Below are 21,000 nucleotides of genomic sequence, written 5' to 3' on the forward strand. Positions count from 1 at the left end.
GGTGACAGTGAGGGCCAGATTAGAGCCACCGCTGACACACAAGTTAATGTTTGACCAAAGCAATAACAGCAAAAAAAAAAAAAAAAAAATCCCCTTTTCCCCTTCGTGAAAGAGAAAGTAAATAGCCGGTGTTAGCACAGGGCCGGGGCCTGGCGAGGGAGAGAGTGGGGCAGGGCTTCATTGGAAAAGGGTGGACATGGCAGACAGATGGCCTAGCCATAGCGATAAAGCCGGGCAAGCAAACCCTCCGAGTTTAAATACAGGTTACACGAGTGGAATTCACCAATCCTGGCAAAAGCACTGTTATGCCAGGGTAACCATCTCTCCACCTGGGCTTTTGCCAAGGAAAATCACCCCCTCTAGCCCACATTGCTACAGCGGCAAAGATCTTGAGGGTCGCCTAGCCTGGATGCCCCCCATCTCCTCTGCGAGGAGCCGTGCTGCTCTTGCTGTGGCCGGGGCATGAGCTGGTTCCCCAGGCACTGCCCACACCGCTTTGTGCTTGAGGCAGCTGCTCACAGTCAGGGAGATGACCGTGCTGTGCTGGGCTTTTATAATCCCGGGCTTTTATGAAAAATGTTTGTCGTTCCCACAAAACCAGCGTGGGAAAGAGCGAGCGAAGCACGGCGACAGACAAGCCCAGTGCGAGACAGGGTCCCCACCGCTGAGCTCTCTGTCCCTGCACCTCTCTGCCATGGAGCCATCCACAGGGTGCAGGCAGGCGGGAGGAGGGCTGTGGAAGGGGCACCCCTGGGACACGGACTTCCTGAGCTTTGCAGGTGGAAGGAGGGTGACTGGGACCATATGTCACTGGCTGTAGAAGAGAAAATTGGGAAGATTGCAGAGGGCCCGAATACACAGCACTGCCGTTCTACCCCGCCCCTATCCCATTACCTCACCGTGGGGCAAAGGTCCCCCCTGAGTCCCGGAACACCCTCACAGCTCTGCCGTGGCCCCCAGGTTGAATCCAGCCGAGGGCAAGGGAAAGGGAAGATGCTACAATCTGCCATGCAGCCAGGCTGGTCCTAGGACACGGCCCTAGCATAACACCTGCCATCTAGAGCGAAATGTTTTCCGTGAAAAACGGCTTTTCAAAAGCAGGGAAGGTTTTCCCGAAGCCTGTTCAATTCCCTGCCGCCACTCTGGTTTGGCCAGGCAATGCAGCGAAGGCACAATTTGCGTTTCCATTGGAAACAGAAGATAATGGAGCAAATAATCAAACCCCAATGTGTAAGCACCTAATAAGTAACAGCATGAATTTATCGAGAGCAAACCACATCCAAGCAAATCTCCTTCTTTGAGCAGGTAACAAGCATTACGGAGAGCACATATGGCCCCACAGCTCTAGGACCCCGGCCTCCAGGCTACCACCCAGCAGCCACTGTAACTAGCTGTAGCCATGACCTGCTCTGCACACAGCCCATGGGAAGTTCCGCCTCAAGGGTTTGACAGACAGCAGCCTCATGGCTCCTGATTGGCTCCCTGCCCTATATAAACCCAAGGGGCATTCTGGGAAGAAAACCATTCAATCTTGATTTAAAACGTGCCAGTGATGGTGAATCCACCACAACCCTTGGTAAATTGTTCCAGTGGTTAATCACTGTCACTGTTTAAAATGTACCCCTTATTTCTAGTCTGAATTTGTCTAGCTTCTATTTCCAGTCATGGGGTCACGTTAGGCCTTTGTCTGCTAGACTGAATAGCCTATGAAATATTTGTTCCCCGTGTAGGTACTTCTAGACTGTGATCAAGTCACCCCTTAACCTTCTCTTTAAGCTAAAGAGATTCAAGATGCGCAATCTAAAGGTTTTCCAGTCCTTCAATCATTTTTGTCACTCTTCTCTGAACCCCTCCGATTTATCAACATCCTCCTTGGATTGTGGGCACCCAAACTGGACCCATGATTCCAGCAGCAGTTGCATCAGTGCCAAACACAGAGGTAAAATGACCTCTCTGTGCCTACCTGAGAGTTCCTGGTTTATGCATCCCGGGATCACGTTAACTCTTTTGGCCATAGAGTTACACTGGGAGCTCATGGTCAGCTGATTATCCACCCCACCCCCCCAATCTTTTTCAGTCGCCTCTCCCCAGAATAGACCCCCCCCCCCAAACTGAAAAAACAGAACCCAGCGATGTTCCAGTCAAAGCTGTTTAAGAGACCTGGCTGGCCAGGGGCTTCCCACCTCCCCATCTGGGGATCCAAACACAAGTGTATGGAGCTCTGAGCTTTTAGTTCTGTTTCTCGGCATCCAGTCACACTCATTTTTGTTTCGGCTTTTGAATATTGGCTTGAGTCCAAACATAAGACGGGAAAGGGACGGGAGCTAACAGAGATGGCTGAGCGAGAGGGTATCCCTTCCCATGGCCAGGTCTGAGGAGGGTCCCTGCCCTGGCTCTGAGCAGGGCTGGACCCGGCTGCGTCACGCCCTGGGGTTAGGGAATGGTGTTCCTTAAGGAGGTCAGAAGCACACAGGGCTAGACTATGACGCTGGCTGTTCCTGGGACCAAGGGAATACGCAGGGAGACCCTGCAGCCAGCAAGAGGCAGCCGTAATGTTGCAGGGGGCGTCTGTGCAGCATTTTGTATGTGGGGCCTAAGCTAGAGCTCTGCTGTCAGTGGGTTTGGGTCTGGCTAGCGACGGGCAGTGTCCGGGGTGGGAGGAAGGGGTCTCACTACTGCTCAGTGCCCCAGAGCGGGCATGTCCTGTTGGGGTGAGCATTGGCCATGGCCCAGTCTGCCTGCCCACTGCAAGAGACTGTGCCAGGGTAAGTAGGGGGCTGATTTTCTACGGTCCATCCGTGGGGCGTGCCCGCCCACCCCGTGTCCCCACTGGCATCCCTGGCCTCCGCAGGCCTCACACCACCCAGCTGCCTCTTCTCCCACCCCTCGGGGGGTAGCCCAGGCCCCGGAGCCAGGCCCGAGCCTACAGAGCATGGAATCGAATCCTTGACTGAGACAGACCCAAGTCCACGCCCCGGAGCTTGGACCCTCTCAGAGCTGGGGCTGCGGATGCGGTCTGGAATCGGGACCCGGATGCAGATGCTGTGCCCTGGGCCTGGCTCTGCCCCGTCACCCCGCCCGTGCAGGACAGCAATTCAACTGGAGATGAGTGAAAACCTCTCAGAGCAGCAAACACAGGGGTGGGGGCGGTGGGGGAATAGCAAACAAATGGAGGGAGCATTTCTGTCCTGCTGCCAAAACCCAGCCTGGAAAGTACCTTCCCTGGCACCTCCCCTAGGAGCCCGAGCCTCCAGTAAGTGAGCTGGCAGCGATTGGAGGGCAAAGGTGGGTCAGGAGAGCGCGCCCAGCAGAGTTCCCCTCCCCGTTCCCACCGAATGCCGCATTGCATGGGCCCGATGGTGATGCGAGCTTGTATCACAGTCCTGTCAGTGCCCCCACCCCTCCCACAACCTTGTGTCTCAGTCCATTGGGGTCCCCACCAACCAGGACACCCCTCCCATCTGCCCCCGCAGCCCCCGGGGTGGGCAGGAAGCACAGAGCCCAGGGCCCACTCGCTCCTTGATCTCTCTGCCAAGACCACCAACAAGGAGGCCAGTTGGAGGCACTTATCACTGTGGGATTTGTGATGTAGGGACACCTCCCCACTGGGAACTAGAGGGAGACCCACAGACTCATTTCCCAGGGGTCTCCAAAGAGGCGTCAGTCTCAATGATTATTCCCAGTCTGGCCAGCTTGGAGCTAGCTCCCCAGTGGTGAAAGGCTCCCCAGTGGTGAAAAGCTCCCCAGTGGTGAAAAGCTCCCTGTGCCATGACTGCTCCCCTGGAATCAGCAAACATGGATCATTTAATATCCCATTCAAAGAAACTGTGTGTGTAGGTGCAGAGGGACAGGAGCAGACCCCTGAAACTGACAGCCCCGGCTAGAGAGCGGTTGATTGCCTAAGCTTCAGACAGTTATTCAAAGCACAAGATGCATTCACAAGGAGCCAGTAGGGGCAAGAGGAATAGAGAGGGGAATACGGAGTATCGGGGGAGAGAGGGGAGCAGGTGGCTGGGACGGGGCAGGGTTGAGGGCAGCTGCAGATGTGCTGGTTGTCTAACTGGTTTTTCTACTGGCAAAGTGGTTAGTGCTCCCTGGTCTCTGGGGCTGCTTGGCTCTGGTTTCCATCTGTTTTCGAAAAGGGTAAACTGGATTTCGCTAGAAGGAAACTTTGCTTTCAAGGGAAATTATCAGAGGAACGCCAAGTTGCCCGGCTGCACACACTGGGGGTCCCAGGTGGCAGCTGTGTTACCCTTCCCTGGGTAAGGGAAATAGAACCAATACAATCCAAAAACCAGGGGTCACCCAATGAAATTGAGGCAACAGGTTTAGGAGAAACCTGAGGAAGTACTTTTTCACACAACGCACCATTAACCTGTGAAATTAATTGCTGTGGGATGTCATGATTGCCAAAAAGTATAACTGGTTCAAAAACAGAATTGGATGAGTTCCTGGAGGATAGGTCCAGCAATAAATTACTATCAATGACCATTAGCCAAGAAGGTCAGGGATGCTAAACCTCTGACTACCAGAAGTTGGGAGTGAAAGACATGGGTGGATCTCTCCAAATTGCCCCGTTTTGTACACTCCCCCTGAAGCTTTGGTACAGACTACTGTCGGAGACAGGATCCTAGGAAGATGGACCATTGGTCTGACCCATTGTGGCAGCTCTTAGGTTAACCATGGTCCCAACAAGGACCTTCCAAGGTGGGACTGAATGGCTTGTTCTGACATACGTTTTCGGTACCAGGAGCACGGTCAAGGTACACAAAAGCTGGGGATTGTGGTGTAAAAGCCCTGATGGAACCTGGATCTCTGAAATCACTCCCTAAGAGATCACCCGAAATCGTACATCCAGGGCACACATCTGAGCGCCGAATCCCAGTGTTAGTATGTAGGCCTGTATATTTGTCTGAGATAGAATTTGGGGGTTTTTTTTTCACCTTTTAACTTTTGATACTTTTATATTCTTAATCAATTCTTGATTTAGTCCTAAGTGGAGCACAGGATCAGGTCCAAGAGGTGAATATAGCTGGACCACCTGGTAATAGTGACCATAATATAATTGAATTTAACATCCCTGTGGTGGGGGAAACACCACAGCAGCCCAACACGGTAGCATTTAATTTCAGAAAGGGGGACTACACAAAAATGAGTTAGTTAGTTAAACAGAAATTAAAAGGTACAGCACAAAAAGTGAAATCCCTGCAAGCTGCGTGGAAACTTTTTAAAGACACCGTAATAGAGGCTCAATTTCAATGTACATCCCAAATTAAAAAACATAGTAAGAGAACTAAAAAAGTGCCACCGTGGCTAAACAACAAAGAAAAAGAAGCAGTGAGAGACAAAAAGGCATCCTTTAAAAAGTGGAAGTCAAATCCTAGTGAGGAAAATAGAAAGGAGCATAAACTCTGGCAAATGAAATGTAAAAATATCATTAGGAAGGTCAAAAAAGAATTTGAAGAACAGCTAACCAAAGACTCAAGAAGTAATAGCAAAAAATTTTGTAAATACATCCGAAGCAGGAAGCCAGTTAAACAAGCAGTGGGGCCATTGGACGATCAAGGTGCTAAAGGAGCACTCAAGGATGATACGGTCATTGTGGAGAAACTAAATGAATTCTCTGCATTGGTCTTCACAGCTGATGATGTGAGGGAGATTCCCAAACCTGAGCCATTCTTTTTAGGTGACAAATCTGAGGAACTGTCCCAGATTGAGGTATCAATAGAGGAGGTTTTGGAACAAACTGATAAACTAAACAGTAATAAGTCACCAGGACCAGATGGTATCACCCAACAGTCCTGAGGGAACTCAAATGTGAAATTGCAGAACTACTAACTGTAGTCTGTAACCTCTCATTTAAATCAGCTTCTGTATCAGATGACTGAAGGATCGCTAATGTGACGCCAATTTTTAAAAAGGGCTCCAGAGGTGATCCCAGCAATTACAGGCCAGAAGCCTCACTTCAGTATCCGACAAACTGGTTGAAACTATAATAAAGAACAATATTGTCAGACACAGAGATGAACATAATTTGTTAGGGAAGGGTCAACATGGTTTTTGTAAAGGGAAATCATGCCTCACCAATCTACTAGAATTCTTTGAGGGGGTCAACAAGCATGTGGACAAGGAGGATCCAGTGGATATAGTGTACTTAGATTTTCAGAAAGCCTTTGACAAGGTCGCTCACCAAAGACTCTTAAGCAAAGTAAGCTGTCATGGGATACAAGGGAAGGTCCTCTTATGGGTTGGTAACTGGTTAAAAGATAGGAAACAAAGGGTAGGAATAAATGGTCAGTTTTCAGAATGGAGAGAGGTAAATAGTGGTGTCCCCCAGGGGTCCGTACTGGGACCAGTCCTGTTCAACATATTCATAAATGGTCTGGAAAAAGGGGTAAAAGTGAGGTGGCAAAATTTGCAGATGATACAAAACTACTCAAGATAGTTAAGTTCTAGGCAGACTGCCAAGAACTACAAAAGGATCTCTCAAAACTAGGTCACTGGGCAAAGAAATGGCAGATGAAATTCAATGTTGATAAATGCAAAGTAATGCACATTGGAAAACATAATCCCAACTCTACATATAAAATGATGGGGTCTAAATTAGCTGTTACCACTCAAGAAAGAGATCTTGGAGTCGTGGATGAAAACATCCACTCAATGTGCAGCGACAGTCAAAAAAGCAAACAGAATGCTGGACATCATTAAGAAAGGGAGAGATAATAAGATGGAAAATATCCTAATGCCTCTATAGAAATCCATGGTACGCCCATATCTTGAATACTGCGTGTGGATCTGGTCGCCCCATCTCAAAAAAGATCTATTTGAATTGGAAAAGGTTCAGAAAAGGGCAACAAAAACGATTAGGGTTATGGAACGGCTCCTGTATGAGGAGCAATGAATAAGACTGGGACTTTTCGGCTTGGAAAAGGGGGGATATGATTGAGGTCTATAAAATCATGAGTGGTGTGGAGAAGGTAGACCAGGAAGTGTTATTTACTCCTTCTTGTAACACAAGAACTAGGGGTCACCCAATGAAATGAACAGGCCGCAGGCACGGGCGCCAACTTTTGTCGGTGCCGGTGGGTGCTCCCGCCCCCCCCGCCCCCGCCCCAACTCTGCCCCTCCCTGCCCCTATTGGATCCCTCCCCAAATCCCTGCCCCGGCCCCGCCTCCTCCCCCAAGCGCACCGTGTTCCCCCTCCTCCCTCCCTGGCTTGCCACGTGAAACAGCTGTTTCATGGCACAAGCGCTAGGAGGGAGGGGGGAGAAGCAGGACCCAGCGGTGTGCTCAGGGGAGGAGGCGGAGCGGAGTAGAGGTGGAGGTGAGCTGGGACGGGGAGCTGCCAGTGGGTGCAGGGCACCCACCAATTTTTCCCCCTGGGTGCTCCAGCCCCGGAGCACCCACGGAGTCGGTGCCTATGGCAGCAGGTTTAAAACAAACAAAAGGAAGTATTTCTTCACACAACACACAGTCAACCTGTGGAACTCCTTGCCAGAGGATGTTATGAAGGCCAAGGCTATAATACGGTTCAAAAAAGAACTAGATAAGTTCATGGACGATAGGTCCTTCAATGGCTATTAGCCAGGATGGGCAGGGCTGGCGTCCCTAGCCTCTGTTTGCCAGAAGCTGGGAATGGGCGACAGGGGATGGATCACTTGACGATTCCCTGTTCTGTTCATTCCCTCCAGGGCACCTGGCACTGGCCACTGTCAGCAGACAGGATACTGGGATAGATGGCCAGTATGGCTGTTCTTATGTTCTTAAGTTCTTACGAAAATGTGTGGACAAAGAACAAAGACACTGTGTGTTGCATTTTCCACAACCAGATGGGGAAAGATAAGCACAACGAGGAAAGATAAGAAATAGAGCTCAAGCATTACTGGGTATAGTGGGAATGTAACCTACGAGCGCACACTTGAAGGACAGGTCCTGCCTCAAGCTCCTCTCCTAAGATAAGGTCAAGCAATCAGTTGGGAGGGGCGAAGGGATGGGAGGGGAACATGTAAGAAACATGAAAAGGCTAAAGAAAGGCCTGTCCCTGACCGAAGCACAACTTCACTCCCTCACCCTGCCAAGGGGTTCAAAAGAGGTGGTGTTGAAGCCCCCAGACTCAAGACCCTCCAAACCGGAACACGACCGTACATTGTCAGGGGTGGGACCAGGGGTGTGCATGCAGGTGTAATTATGCCTGCTAAGGAAGGGGAAACTGGGACACGGGGACAAGGCTCTGCGGTGTCAGAGCTACGGATATGCTTGCTTGAAACTAGCCCCAATAAACATCACCGTGCCTGCAATTCGGACTCCGGTCTTCTGCTTTCAGCCTGCATGACAAGAACTAGAGGAGGGATGAAGGGCAAGCCCCTACCACCCAGTGACTGCCCCAATGATGATTATTTGAATTTCTAGACCAGTGGAGCCCAGTGTCCACATATTGATGAGGATACGTGTTACCCTGGCACTGAGGGGCTGGAGCAACAGTCTGCTTTTGCTCTTGCATGCCCGAGAAATCCTCATTGTGTTGCAGCCACTGTGGGGTATTTGAATGGTGATGATTCATGGAGATCTGATCCAAAATACATTCAACTCACCAGACAAGGCAGCAGATTGCCTCGCTGGATGATTGTTGCTTGTCTGAAGCAAACGATCTCAGGCAATTTAGTGTCTTTCATAACGACGTAGCTAACTGGCAGACTAATTTACATTACCCACCATTAGCAGATCCAGGAGTTTGCCTGCTGTATCCCACAGAAAGCCTAAGGCGGGCCCAGGGAGGCAGGGCGGAGGGCGTGGAGGGAGTCTGGCTGACACACTTTTATTGTTACAAAAAGCAATGCTGGGTCTTTCGTGTACAGACTTTCCGTTTTCATTCTCCTGCACTAGCTGACACATCCACTGACACCATGTCCTGTGTCGTCACAGAGCAGCGAGGTCCAGATGGAATCAGAGAAAAGAGAACTACTTCCCAAACTGCCAGCACCACGCTCTGAAGCCTAGCGCCCCCCCCTTCCCCCAGGGCTATGCAAGGGCATTGGGGTCAGCACGGACCGCAAGGGGAGTGCTTCCCCTACTGAGCCGCCCCCGCCTCACTCCCTGCAGCACAGTGCCCCATAGTGCCACACTGGGAAGAGCACCTCCTCTGGAATCGCTCCCCCCATGCCTTGCAACATCGAGCTCCCTACCGCTGCTCTGGGGCAGCAGAGTCAGAACTGACTCCTAGGGGACAACCCTCAGTAGGGAGCCTACACCCCGTTCCTTGTGGTGCTGCACTGGGGCTTTGGAGTCAGCACTGACTCGACAGAAAGGGGACCATCTGCAGGGTTAGCAACGTCGCGTCTCTCCAGGCCGCTGGCCTTTGGCTGGCCGCCTCGTCCTGCTGTGAACCTAGCCAGAGCTCCATCTGTCCGGGGGGACCAGGCAATGGCACAAGGTGCGAGAAGCCGGCTGATCGCGGGGCAAGTGTCTGGAGCTGGGGGTGCTTTCCCAAGCCCCCCTCGGCAGGCCTGGGCGTTTGCTCGTCGTGCCTGAGGATAATGTGATGGAGGCAGTGGCTCATGTCCACACCGGGGTATTGGGCCGAGATTTATGTCTTAAAGGGGACCCTGCTTTCTTTGAATGAGGCACGGGGAATGCATGCTGCAGCCCCGGCTGCACGATGACCCAGCAAGGACATGCGAGGCTGCTGGCGAGCTGAGCCAGCTGCCCGCCTGTCACTCCCCGGAAAGAGAAAGCGGAGAGACTCGGCTTAAGTGCTTGCCTCTATCTCGGTCACCCCCCCGGGGGCCACTAACGCCCCATGTCCAATGCAAAGGGAGGTTGTGACCCCCATGTCCATTAAAGAGAAAGCAGGGAGGGTTTGAGAAGCCAAATGGACTGTGCAACTGGCCCGTGCTTTAATTCTATGAGTAGCTAGCGAGGTGGATGGGTGCTAGTCATCTTTCTCCCTGCCCTGTCCCATGCTAATGCCCAGGGCAGCCTCGCTGACTCTTACAATATTATATTGGTTTTTGTAAAGCCCCAGCTCCTGGAGTCAAGTGAAAGCTGAGCTGGGTTCAGACCGCTGCTTATATCCCTGGCCTCGCTGATAAAATCTGGATTGTTCTATAGCACGTGAGCTTCGTGAATCCATGTGTCTCAGTCCAACACTGGATGGAAATGGCTCCCCGGCATTGAACTGACAGGCACCGTCGTCACTAATGGGGTCCCCCCCAGGCAGGCTCAGCAGAGAGCGGCCAAGGGCTGAATGTGTCCTGGAGTCCTCTTTGCTAGAGGGCAGGGAGGGTGCGGTGGGGAGGCTAGTTTGCCTGCCCCTGCTCATTCTGGACCTCTTCTTTAGAGGCTTCCTTGGCTGCCTTTCAGGTCGTGGATGGCTAAGGAAGAGGCTGTAGCTGACAGCCACACAGCCTGGGTGGTGTTCAGGCTGGTTCATTACAGGAACAATCAATTATTCTATGGTTTAGTCAAAAAATCCAGCTCTTCTGGGAAAGCGGGAGTGAACAAACCAGTGGGTTCAGTAAAGGAGGAATGATCCCCGGAGGCTGTGTCTGTACTCTGCCCCTCCTGGCAGCTTCCCAGGGCAGCTCTCCGGATGGGGCTACCGTAGGTAGGGCATTGGCCCGTTCATCACCCTGGGGTGCCAGCTGCTCCCCGCCGCTCAAGGCGTTGGAGAGGAGGAATCCCAGCTCCTGTACATGAAGCTGGAAGGGGGCAGCTGTAAATCAGGGCTGGCTTCTTAACTGCTCCCCAAGCAGCCATGGGCTGTCTAGTCTGAGCTCGCCCTGGCCTGGGAATCGGAGTAAAGCCGTGCCGTGTGTTTGTGTGGGAGCTGAAGGGACAGTGGGCGGCATTCACTGCTGCGAGGTGAGTGTAGGAGGAGTGAGTTGCAGTGGGCAGGGCCATACGCTGCAGAGCCCAGCCCAGCGGGCGCCTGGCATTAATGTGCTAGCTCTCCGGACTAAAGTCGAGAGCTCGCAGCTGTCTCCCATGCCTGTTGGCTAGGACAGGGGTTCTCAGCCCGGGGGTCCCAGCTCCCCAACAGGTATCAGGGGTTGGGACCACCCTGGCCTCCCCATAGTGCTGCGTGGGAGGAAGCCTCCCTGGGCTAGATCCGTGCTAGACAGAGGGAGTTTGGCTGCTGCTACGGAGCCAAATGCCTGCCTTGATTAGCAGCCGCAGCATGATGAGCAGTAACTCCTAGAGGCCTTGGCCGAGATCAGGCCCCCCCGTGCTGGGCACTGCATAGGCACGCAGTGAGAGACAGCTGCGGCCCTACGCTGGTGTCTCCTAGCTGGCCCTTTGCCACATCGTCCCCCCACACCACCCCGACAGGCAGCGAAGTCTTTCAAACAGCTCTCAGTCCGTGCCGTCCAGGACAAAGCCCTGTGCCCTGCCCGGTCCGGCCCATCACTGAACCAGCGCCCCACTGCGGCAGCTGGGGTCACCGCGCTGCCAAAGGCACGGGCCTTTAGGGAGGACCTTCAGTCAAAATAAGGCCTCCTGAATGAGCAGTCAAGGATCTGAGGCACTCTGAGGAAGCGTTAAGCTTTGTCTTGGCTAAAATCCCGCCTGGAATCCCGGCCTGCCCATGTTCCTGTTGGAATTTAAATGACGTGAGAAACAATGTCCCTTCCTCATGCCCGCCTTTATATCTGTGTCCTTTGGGAAATGTGCGGTGGCCATTTTGTGCCTCTATCACAAAACGTTTCTTCAGATCGCCTTAGGCCCAAGGCAGGCATATTTTTATCCAGCCAAATACATAGTGTGCCAAAAGCACAAAATGGCTGGTGAGGTGCATTCTGGGAGCCACCCACACTCCAGCATCTGTGAAGTGATTCTAGCCCCGTTGTCATTCTACGTTGCTCCATTCTCCCACGAGAAATGGACTTTAGAATCATAGAATCATAGAATATCAGGGTTGGAAGGGACCCCAGAAGGTCATCTAGTCCAACCCCCTGCTTGAAGCAGGACCAATTCCCAGTTAAATTATCCCAGCCAGGGCTTTGTCAAGCCTGACCTTAAAAACCTCTAAGGAAGGAGATTCTACCACCTCCCTAGGTAACGCATTCCAGTGTTTCACCACCCTCTTAGTGAAAAAGTTTTTCCTAATATCCAATCTAAACCTCCCCCACTGCAACTTGACTTTGCTCCACGGAATCACAGATATTGCAGCTGGAGAAGACCCTATGGCTTTAGGTCCTATTTTGTCCATCCCCCACCTCTGCCGATGCAGGATTGTTCCTTTGTGGATTTTGTTTCAATTGCTCAAGCAATGAGGCCCCCAGGGCTCTCTTGCGAGAAGCGTCCACAGCCTGGTGGAACTCTCAGTAAGGAATTTTCTCACAATAATCAGCGGAAGAGTTGGCTTTGAGTGAGAACCAGCCATTGTCATTCCTGTGCCCATCCTCCTGTTCCTTCCTTGTTTATCTGAAGAAGCTTTTGGAATGCACCTTTCACCTCTGCTGTGATGACTGGCCCAGTGCCACGTCAAAGGAAAGGAGAAGTGCCATCTGGAGATGCCCGAAGCTAGCGTTGCTTGCTTTGCACACCGCTGACTAGTTCCACTTTCTTTTCAGACAACTCAGCAGTTCCCCAACCAACCCCCTCCCCCCCATCCCCACCAGCCAACTCTGAACAATTCCCAGTTGGAGGAGGAGAAGAGGGGTTCTATACCTAACTGGAATCAAAAGCGATGGTTTAAGTGCCCAGACTCTCTGAGTGTCTCAAAGGCCCTGTCCACACGGGACGCTGGGACTGAGCAGTTGGGACAAGATCGTTGTAAGGGCAAACAGCTTAGTGCCACCTCGCTAGCGGTGCTGAATTGTTCTCTGAACCAACGCCCTTTCAGTTCCCACCCACGCTCGTGTTTTGCCCTCTGGCTACTGGCCTGCAGGGCCCACCACGTGCTCTCAGAAGCAGCGGCTTCGGGGCATTTTTGAAAGGCGCTGTTGGAGGACTATTTCAGCCATTTCAGTCTGAGCCATCTTCACGCTGTTGGGATTGAGCCGGTTCAGAGTAACCTGGTGGCTAGTCCTGCTGAAAGCAAGTCTAATCCAGAGGGTATGTGGCAGGTGCGTACACCTTCTGGGTGCATGACTACCAGCTTCCTCTTAGAAAATAGAAGCTCCTCCCAGCAGACATGGACAGGAACTCAGCCCCTGCTGGAGACGGCCACCCACCTCAGCTCATCCCTTGGCCCCTGCAGGAGCGTTCCCTCCAGCACGTGCTTCGTGGCCTTCTCTTGGAATGACTCACGGGTGGGAGCTCCCACCTCTTCCTCTGGGGAGCCTAGTAGATTTAACTACTAGCAATTTACTTTCTGATCATTCAAGCTAAACTCCTGGTTCAAGTCCCAGCTGTGCTCAAAAGCAGGCTGCATCTACACACAGAGTGTGGCCAGCAACAGACTACTCCCCGGCCCGGCTTGTATCTGCTCAGGGCATCCTGATGGCAGAGGCCCCACAAGGCCAATATTTTCCAAAGTCCCGGCTGTGACGAAGTGGGACTGGTTCTTAATGTTTCCTCTGAATAGTGTGGGGGTGCCTCAGTTTCCCCTAGGCAGTTCTTAAGTATCTAGGGGGTGGGGTAAGGGTGTATGATCATTGCAGAGCCCTAGAGGGCATGTGTGTGCAGGAGTCTGGACACAGAGAATGGCCGACACCCTGTTTCCTGGCAACTGATGGCCTGGGCCCTTCCCCCCTGGAAGGTGAGAGCTGAAGGGTTGGAGAACAAAGGAATCAGGTGACCTCCTGGCCCGGGAAAGGACCAAAGCCCAGAGGAGGAGGGGCTGGAGGGGGTTTTCAGTTTGGGGCTGGCTGGGACATGGAGTGAAGTGCAGACGTGGTTGTCTGGCTCACTGCCCCCCAGAATGGACCCAGCTGAGGGGTCCCGTTCTCTGCACCTGCAAGCTCTGTTTTAGACCATGTTCCTGTCATCTAATAAACCTCTGTTTTACTGGCTGGCTGAGAGTCACGTCTGACTGCGAAGTTGGGGTGCAGGACCCTCTGGCTTCCCCAGGAGCCCCGCCTGAGCGGACTCGCTGGGGGAAAGCGCACGGAGGGGCAGAGGATGCTGAATGCTCCGAGGTCAGACCCAGGAAGGTGGAAGCTGTGTGAGCTGTGTGTCCTGAAGACAGGCTGCTCACAGAAAGGCGACTACCCCAGAGTCCTGACTGACTTCATGGGGAGCAGTTCCAGAGCATCGCCCAGGGACTCCGTGACACCGGCTCATTCTGGCACCTCCATTTTTGGGTGCTCGGCCTCAGACCCCTTGGAGGCCCCCCCTTACACAAGCAGGGAGCCCTTTGGAAGATGTAGCATGAGAAGCAGACTCCTCTGTTCAGTAGCTCCATGGATTGAACCAGGGTTCCCCCCAGGACGAGCGTAGGCCTTGGCCAGCGCAGGGAGAGGCTAACAGGCCTGGCCGGAGAAAGCAGCTGCTCCATCTCCAAGAACAACCAGTCGTGCACGCCCACGTATGAACCACCAACCTGCCTGAGTCGGCCAGGTGCTCACTACCGGGGCACGGAGCATGAAGACGCTGTCCTTTCCTCACTGGCAACTGCCTGGCCCACTCACTCGGCTGCTGCCAGCAGGGGTTTTGGCACCTCCAGCTCTGTCTCTTTAGCAGAATGTGGGAGTTGCAGGATATAAATAATAACCGAAATATGCAGGGGACAGATGCCAAGTAGTTTAGCATCAAATGCCTCTTGATTGCAGCTGCAGCACGTAATGCTGGGATAAATAAAGGCTGCATTGAGGAGGGGGAGCTGCCTGGCAGGACGTGCTGTTCTCTAGCTCCAGACACTTTCCCCGCAACCTGTCCACATAGGCGGTAGTTTGTCTTAAGCCTGCAGCTTTTAAGGGTGTCACGGAGTCCCCGGGCGATGCTCTGGAACTGCTCCCCATGAAGCCAGTCAGGACTCTAGGGCAGTTGCCTTCCTGTGAGCAGCCTGTCTTCAGGACACGCAGCTCACACGGCTTCCACCTTCCTGGGTCTGACCTCGGCGCATTCAGCATCCTCTGCCCGTCCATGCGTTTCCCACAGCGAGTCCGCTCATGCGGAGCTCCTGGGGAAGCCAGAGGGTCCTGCACCCCAACTTCGCAGTCAGACGTGACTCTCAGCCAGCCAGTAAAACAGAGGTTTATTAGACGACAGGAACATGGTCTAACACAGAGCTTGCAGGTGCAGACAACAGGACCCCTCAGCTGGGTCCATTTTGGGGGGCAGTGAGCCAGACAACCCCGTCTGCCCTTCACTCCATGTCCTAGCCAGCCCCCAAACTGAAAACTCTCTCCAGCCCCTCCTCCTCTGGGCTTTCCCCTTTCCTGGGCCAGGAGGTCACCTGATTCCTTTGTTCTCCAACCCCTTAGCTTTCACCTTGCAGTGGGGAAGGGACCCGGCCATCAGTTGCCAGGAAACAGGGCGTTGGCCATTCTCTGTGTCCAGACCCCTGCACACACCTGCTCTCTAGGGCTCTGCAGTGATCATACACCCTTACCCCACCCCCTAGATACTTAAGAACTGCCTAGAGGAAACTGAGGCACCCCCACACTATTCACAGGAAACATTAAGAACAGTCCCACTTCGTCATATCGGGCTCATTCCAAATGCCAGGCTCCCCCCGAGTGTGTGGGGAACACAGCTCCCATTGCTGGACCACATGGAACCCCCTGCTGGCCCTCTGTCCGGGACAGGGCAGGTGCTGCAGAAAGCAAACAGGTGGGTGCTCGCCCCACTCTCAGCTCCTGCCCGGCATGTCTCTTACATGAAGCTTACAAGAAGTGGAAGATTGGACAAATGAGCAGGGAAGAGTCTAAAAATATTGCTCGGGCATGCAGGAGTGAAATCAGGAAGGCCAAATCACACCTGGAATTGCAGCTAGCAAGAGATGTTAAGAGTAACAAGAAGGGTTTCTTCAGGTGTGTTAGCAACAAGAAGAAAGTCAAGGAAAGTGTGGGCCCCTTGCTGAACAAGGGAAGCAACCTAGTGACAGAGGATGTGGAAAAAGCTAATGTACTCAATGCTTTTTTTGCCTCTGTCTTCACGAACAAGATCAGCTCCCAGACTGCTGCACTGGGCCAGCACAGCATGGGGAGGAGGTGACCAGCCCTCTGTGGAGAAAGAAGTGGTTCGGGAATATTTAGAAAAGCTGGACGAGCACAAGTCCATGGGGCCGGATGCACTGCATCCGAGAGTGCTAAAGGAGTTGGCGGATGTGATTGCAGAGCCATTGGCCATTCTCTTTGAAAACTCATGGCGATCGGGGGAGGTCCCGGACGACTGGAAAAAGGCTAATGTAGTGCCCATCTTTAAAAAAGGGAAGAAGGAGGATCCTGGGAACTACAGGCCAGTCAGCATCACCTCAGTCCCTGGAAAAATCATGGAGCAGGTCCTCAAGGAATCAATTCTGAAGCACTTAGAGGAGAGGGAAGTGATCAGGAACAGTCAACATGGATTCACCAAGGGCAAGTCATGCCTGACTAATCTAATTGCCTTCTATAATGAGATAACTGGCTCTGTGGATGAGGGGAAAGCGGTGGACGTGTTGTTCCTTGACTTTAGCAAAGCTTTTGACACTGTCTCCCACAGTATTCTTGCCAGCAAGTTAAAGAAGTATGGGCTGGATGAATGGACTATAAGGTGGATAGAAAGTTGGCTAGATTGTCAGGCTCAACGGGTAGTGATCAATGACACCATGTCTAGTTGGCAGCCGGTATCAAGTGGAGTGCCCCAAGGGTCGGTCCTGGGGCCGGTTTTGTTCAATATCTCCATAAATGATCTGGAGGATGGTGTGGATTGCACCCTCAGCAAGTTTGCAGATGACACTAAACTGGGAGGAGAGGTAGATACGCTGGAGGGTAGGGTTAGGATACAGAGGGACTTAGACAAATTAGAGGATTGGGCCAAAAGAAATCTGATGAGGTTCAACAAGGACAAGTGCAGAGTCCTGCACTTAGGACGGAAGAATCCCATGCACCGCTCCAGACTAGGGACCGAATGGCTCGGCAGCAGTTCTGCAGAAAAGGACCTAGGGGTTACAGTGGACGAGAAGGTGGACATGAGTCAACAGTGTGCCCTTGTTGCCAAGAAGGCCAATGGCATTTTGGGATGTATAAGTAGGGGCACTGCCAGCAGATCGAGGGACGTGATCGTCCCCCTCTATCCGACATTGGTGAGGCCTCATCTGGAGTACTGTGTCCAGTTTTGGGCCCCACACTACAAGAAGGATGTGGAAAAATTGGAAAGAGTCTAGTGGAGGGCAACAAAAATGATTAGGGGACTGGAACACATGACTTACGAGGAGAGGCTGAGAGAACTGGGCTTATTTAGTCTGCAGAAGAGAAGAGTGAGGAGGGATTTGATAGCTGCTTTCAACTACCTGAAAGGGGGTTCCAAAGAGGATGTTCTCAGTGTTCTCAGTGTTAGCTGATGACAGAACAAGGAGTAATGGTCTCAAGTTGCAGTGGGGGAGGTTTAGGTTGGACATTAAGAAAAACGTTTTCACGTGGAGGGTGGTGAAACACTGGAATGGGTTCCCTAGGGAGGTGGTGGAATCTCCTTCCTTAGATATTTTTAAGGCCCGGCTTGACAAAGCCCTGTCTGGGATGATTTAGTTGGGGATTGGTCCTGCTTTGAGCAGGGGGTTGGACTAGATGACCTCCTGAGGTCCCTTCCAACCCTGATATTCTATGATTCTATGTCTCACCCACACGACTTTGTGCCCGATCCTGCCCAGGGCTGGTGCACAGCAGGTACGAGGTAGAATGTGGTGAGCAGGACAGGGAGGACACCTGGTATTTAGCACCTAGAAGGCCCCGCTCAGCTGAGATCACCATGCAGACACGGAGGGAGACAGTCCCTGCCCGGAGAACTTGCTCCCCGAACTCCTCATTTCTGGCCCCACCCCAGAGCCCTTACTCCCCTGCACCCCAACCCCCTGAGTGAGTGAGGGTGGGGAGAGCGAGCGACAGAGGGAGGCGGGATGGAGTGAGCGGGGGTGGGGTCTCGGAAAATGGGCGGGGCCTCGGAGGAGGGGTGGGGCAGGGGCGGGGCAAGGGTGTTCGGTTTTGTGCGAGTAGAAAGTTGACAACCCTCTGCAGGCTCAGGCCCTGGATGGCAGGGGTCTGGCCTGCATGTGGCCTGGAAAAGGAGGAGGCCTTGTGTATTTTTCTGTTAAGTCAGCTGGCATGTCCTTCCCTCGCACACACCTTGGTGACTTGCCTTCCCCCGAGGCCCCGCAGGCTACGTGGGTGGGATATATTCATTGTGAGCTCCACAGCTGACTGCAAAGCGATAACAAAAACAGATCTAGGCATGTTCGACCCTGAGGCTAGCGGCATGGTAGTGCCAGGGTGTCATCAAATCTCTGGGGAGGAAACAAACAAAGGGGAAGGGGGGTGGGGAAGGGCCTCGAAAGAGCCAAGTTCTCTGGGTGCCTTTGCTTTTCTTGTGCAGAATCCTTAAGTAAATGCTCTTGAGTGACAACTGTGACTTGCCAGCCAGCCTGGGCGGCACTGACAGCCAGAACAAGCCATTGTGTGGTGGCTGCTCCCTGCAGCTTTTGTCTTCTTTGCTTTGTTCATTTTATTTGGCAGCCTTTTCTGTTCTGCGGTTAAACATGCACATGTAAAGGTCAGCTGCTCTCGGGCGAGCGGTTAAACCAAAGCCCAGAGGACTCCGTGAACATGAAATTATCCTTGGTACTTTTCGTAGGACACCACGGTGCCTTGGCCCAGCGGGAGTAGTGACATTCTCCCTGCTTAAAATCCCCTCCACAATTTCAGTTGGCTATGGGATTCTTTGTGGGTTTTTAATTTAAACTGTGGTCTGGCGTTCCTCTGCTCTTTTAAACAGCTGACACATTCTCCCCTATAAGTGGTTGCATATCTGTGATGAGTGATGGGTGTCTCATGCCCACAGAGTAGTTTCTGGAGTTGATTGACTTCATTGGCATTTTGGGTGCAAACTGCAATATTTCAATGTCCATCATGATCTCTTGTCATGGCGGATGCATTCCTCACACTACCGAGCCATGCTGCCCTGACATTCCCAAGTGAGATTGTTCATCAACCCCGGGCAGAGGGAGCTGCATCATCGCTATCTGAGTATCTATGCGTAGGGATGTGTCCAAGGCTGTGCAGCCGCGTGATGGCTGGAGGACACGTTATGGCCTGATGGTGGAGGAGATGCACCTGGGTCACCCATTATTGGGTTCTGGTCACCATCTTCTTCTCAGTGATTCTGGGAAGGGTGAAGGGGAAGGGCGTGCCCAGTGTGACATTTCTGAGAGCTGACAGGACTGCTGCATGCCTCAGCCTGGTTGCAACTCTGACTGTAGTCTGAGGAACCCAGGGGGCTTTCTCCATCCATTAGTCACAGGGGTCTGCTTCCCAGAGAGTGTTCAAACCTTCCTGCAAGTCCCCGTATGTGTGACGGAGCCACGCTCCATGCGGGATGGGCACTGCTTTCTACATTACTTCATTTCTTTGGGCCTTCTGAGTCTGTCATGGATGCAGCTGATGTTTTCATGTTGAGAGACGCAGCTACTAGGGGATGGGAAAGGTGGAGGAGGATGACACTCTCCAGAGCCCAGCAAAGTTCCCCTCCAAACAGCTGTGTTACTCATGCATCCATGTCGTTTGCTCCCTGGTGCCATATTGCACCTGGCATCCCCAGTGCTCGCAGCAGGGGATGCCCGCAGTGGAGATTCAGATTGTGCAGTCGGGGCTCTATAGTAGGAAAGAGCTGGCCCTGCTATGATTTTTCCGAGCAGTTGGCGGGTGGACGACGTTATCCTGGCTCCCTTCATGGCTAGAATGTCTCCCATTTCTGTCAGTGGGACTCAGAACAGAATGGATGCCCAAGTCTTCTGCCCTGCGTCAGTGGTCCATGGCGACTGGTGTAGGTGACCGAGGGTGGAGAGAGCAGTCTGGTGTCCTGTTCTGCTAGCTACTCAGTGTGTTGCTCTTGAAGCCGAGTGGATTTCTCCTCCAGGCTGGTCTGGATGATTCCAGGGTGCAAGCACCTCTTGGGAGTCAACTCAGTGTCTAGATGGGGCAGTTGAAAGCCTTGATCTCCACAGAGGAGGTGATGGCAGAGGGCGGAGAGCGAGGAGGTTGTTTGTGTCCCAGATATCCACCCCAGGGTTGAAGATCAGTTCCCTTCTCAGGTTCGATGTAATGTCCTACTCCTGATCTACCCAGCACAGATCAGACTGAGCGGAGTGACCCCAAAGGCAGCCTGGCCATTTACAACTCTGCAGAGGGACTCTCCAACCAGACCCGCATTCTGTCTCAGGACCACCCTGTAGTGGATGCCAGGGGCAAAGACATAAGACAAGAAAGAAGGAGGAAGAAGCCAACAAAATGCGCACGTGGGCTGAAGATGGCTGGGAGGATATTGCCATGCAATCAGAGCCCAGGCTAGCTTTCATTGCAGCATGGCATTTGGATACGGTGATAATAGATAGACCGTAGATAGACAGTGTGTGCATGGCTGAGTGGGAGAGACCCAAGACAACCAGAGAGCAAGGTAAGAGGGAAAGGAAAGAGTGAGACCCCCCAGGGGGCTAGAGCTGCCAGGCAGAGGGAAGACCACCTAGGGACAGGGAGAGGAAGGGATGCCGGGGGAATGTCCCAGGGAAAAACATGGTGACCCAACACAGTGTTATTGCATTTGGTCTTTGAAGTCACCGGGCGCAGTGGCAAAACTGTGGAAAGTCCCTGGCCTGCTGTTCCATGTTTACTATTAAACTATGTACTATTCTGTTATGCTGGGCTGGCCTGGCGCCGAGCAAGGAGTGACTTTTTACCAGAAATGGAGGAGAGAGGCTTGTGCTTAACCCCTTAGTAGGACCCTGTGATCAGCCACAGAACCCGTGCTGCCCCCGTGTGCCAGGGGCCAGCTTTTGGAACCATCAACTAGCTAGGGACAGACCTGCCCGCTGGGGCACCCTCGCAGCTAGGTAGCTTGGACTAGGAGCCTGGGGCTGGGTGGTCAGGG

Source organism: Caretta caretta, chromosome 5 (assembly GCF_965140235.1).
Source record: "Caretta caretta isolate rCarCar2 chromosome 5, rCarCar1.hap1, whole genome shotgun sequence".
NCBI classification, from domain to species: Eukaryota; Metazoa; Chordata; order Testudines; family Cheloniidae; genus Caretta; species Caretta caretta.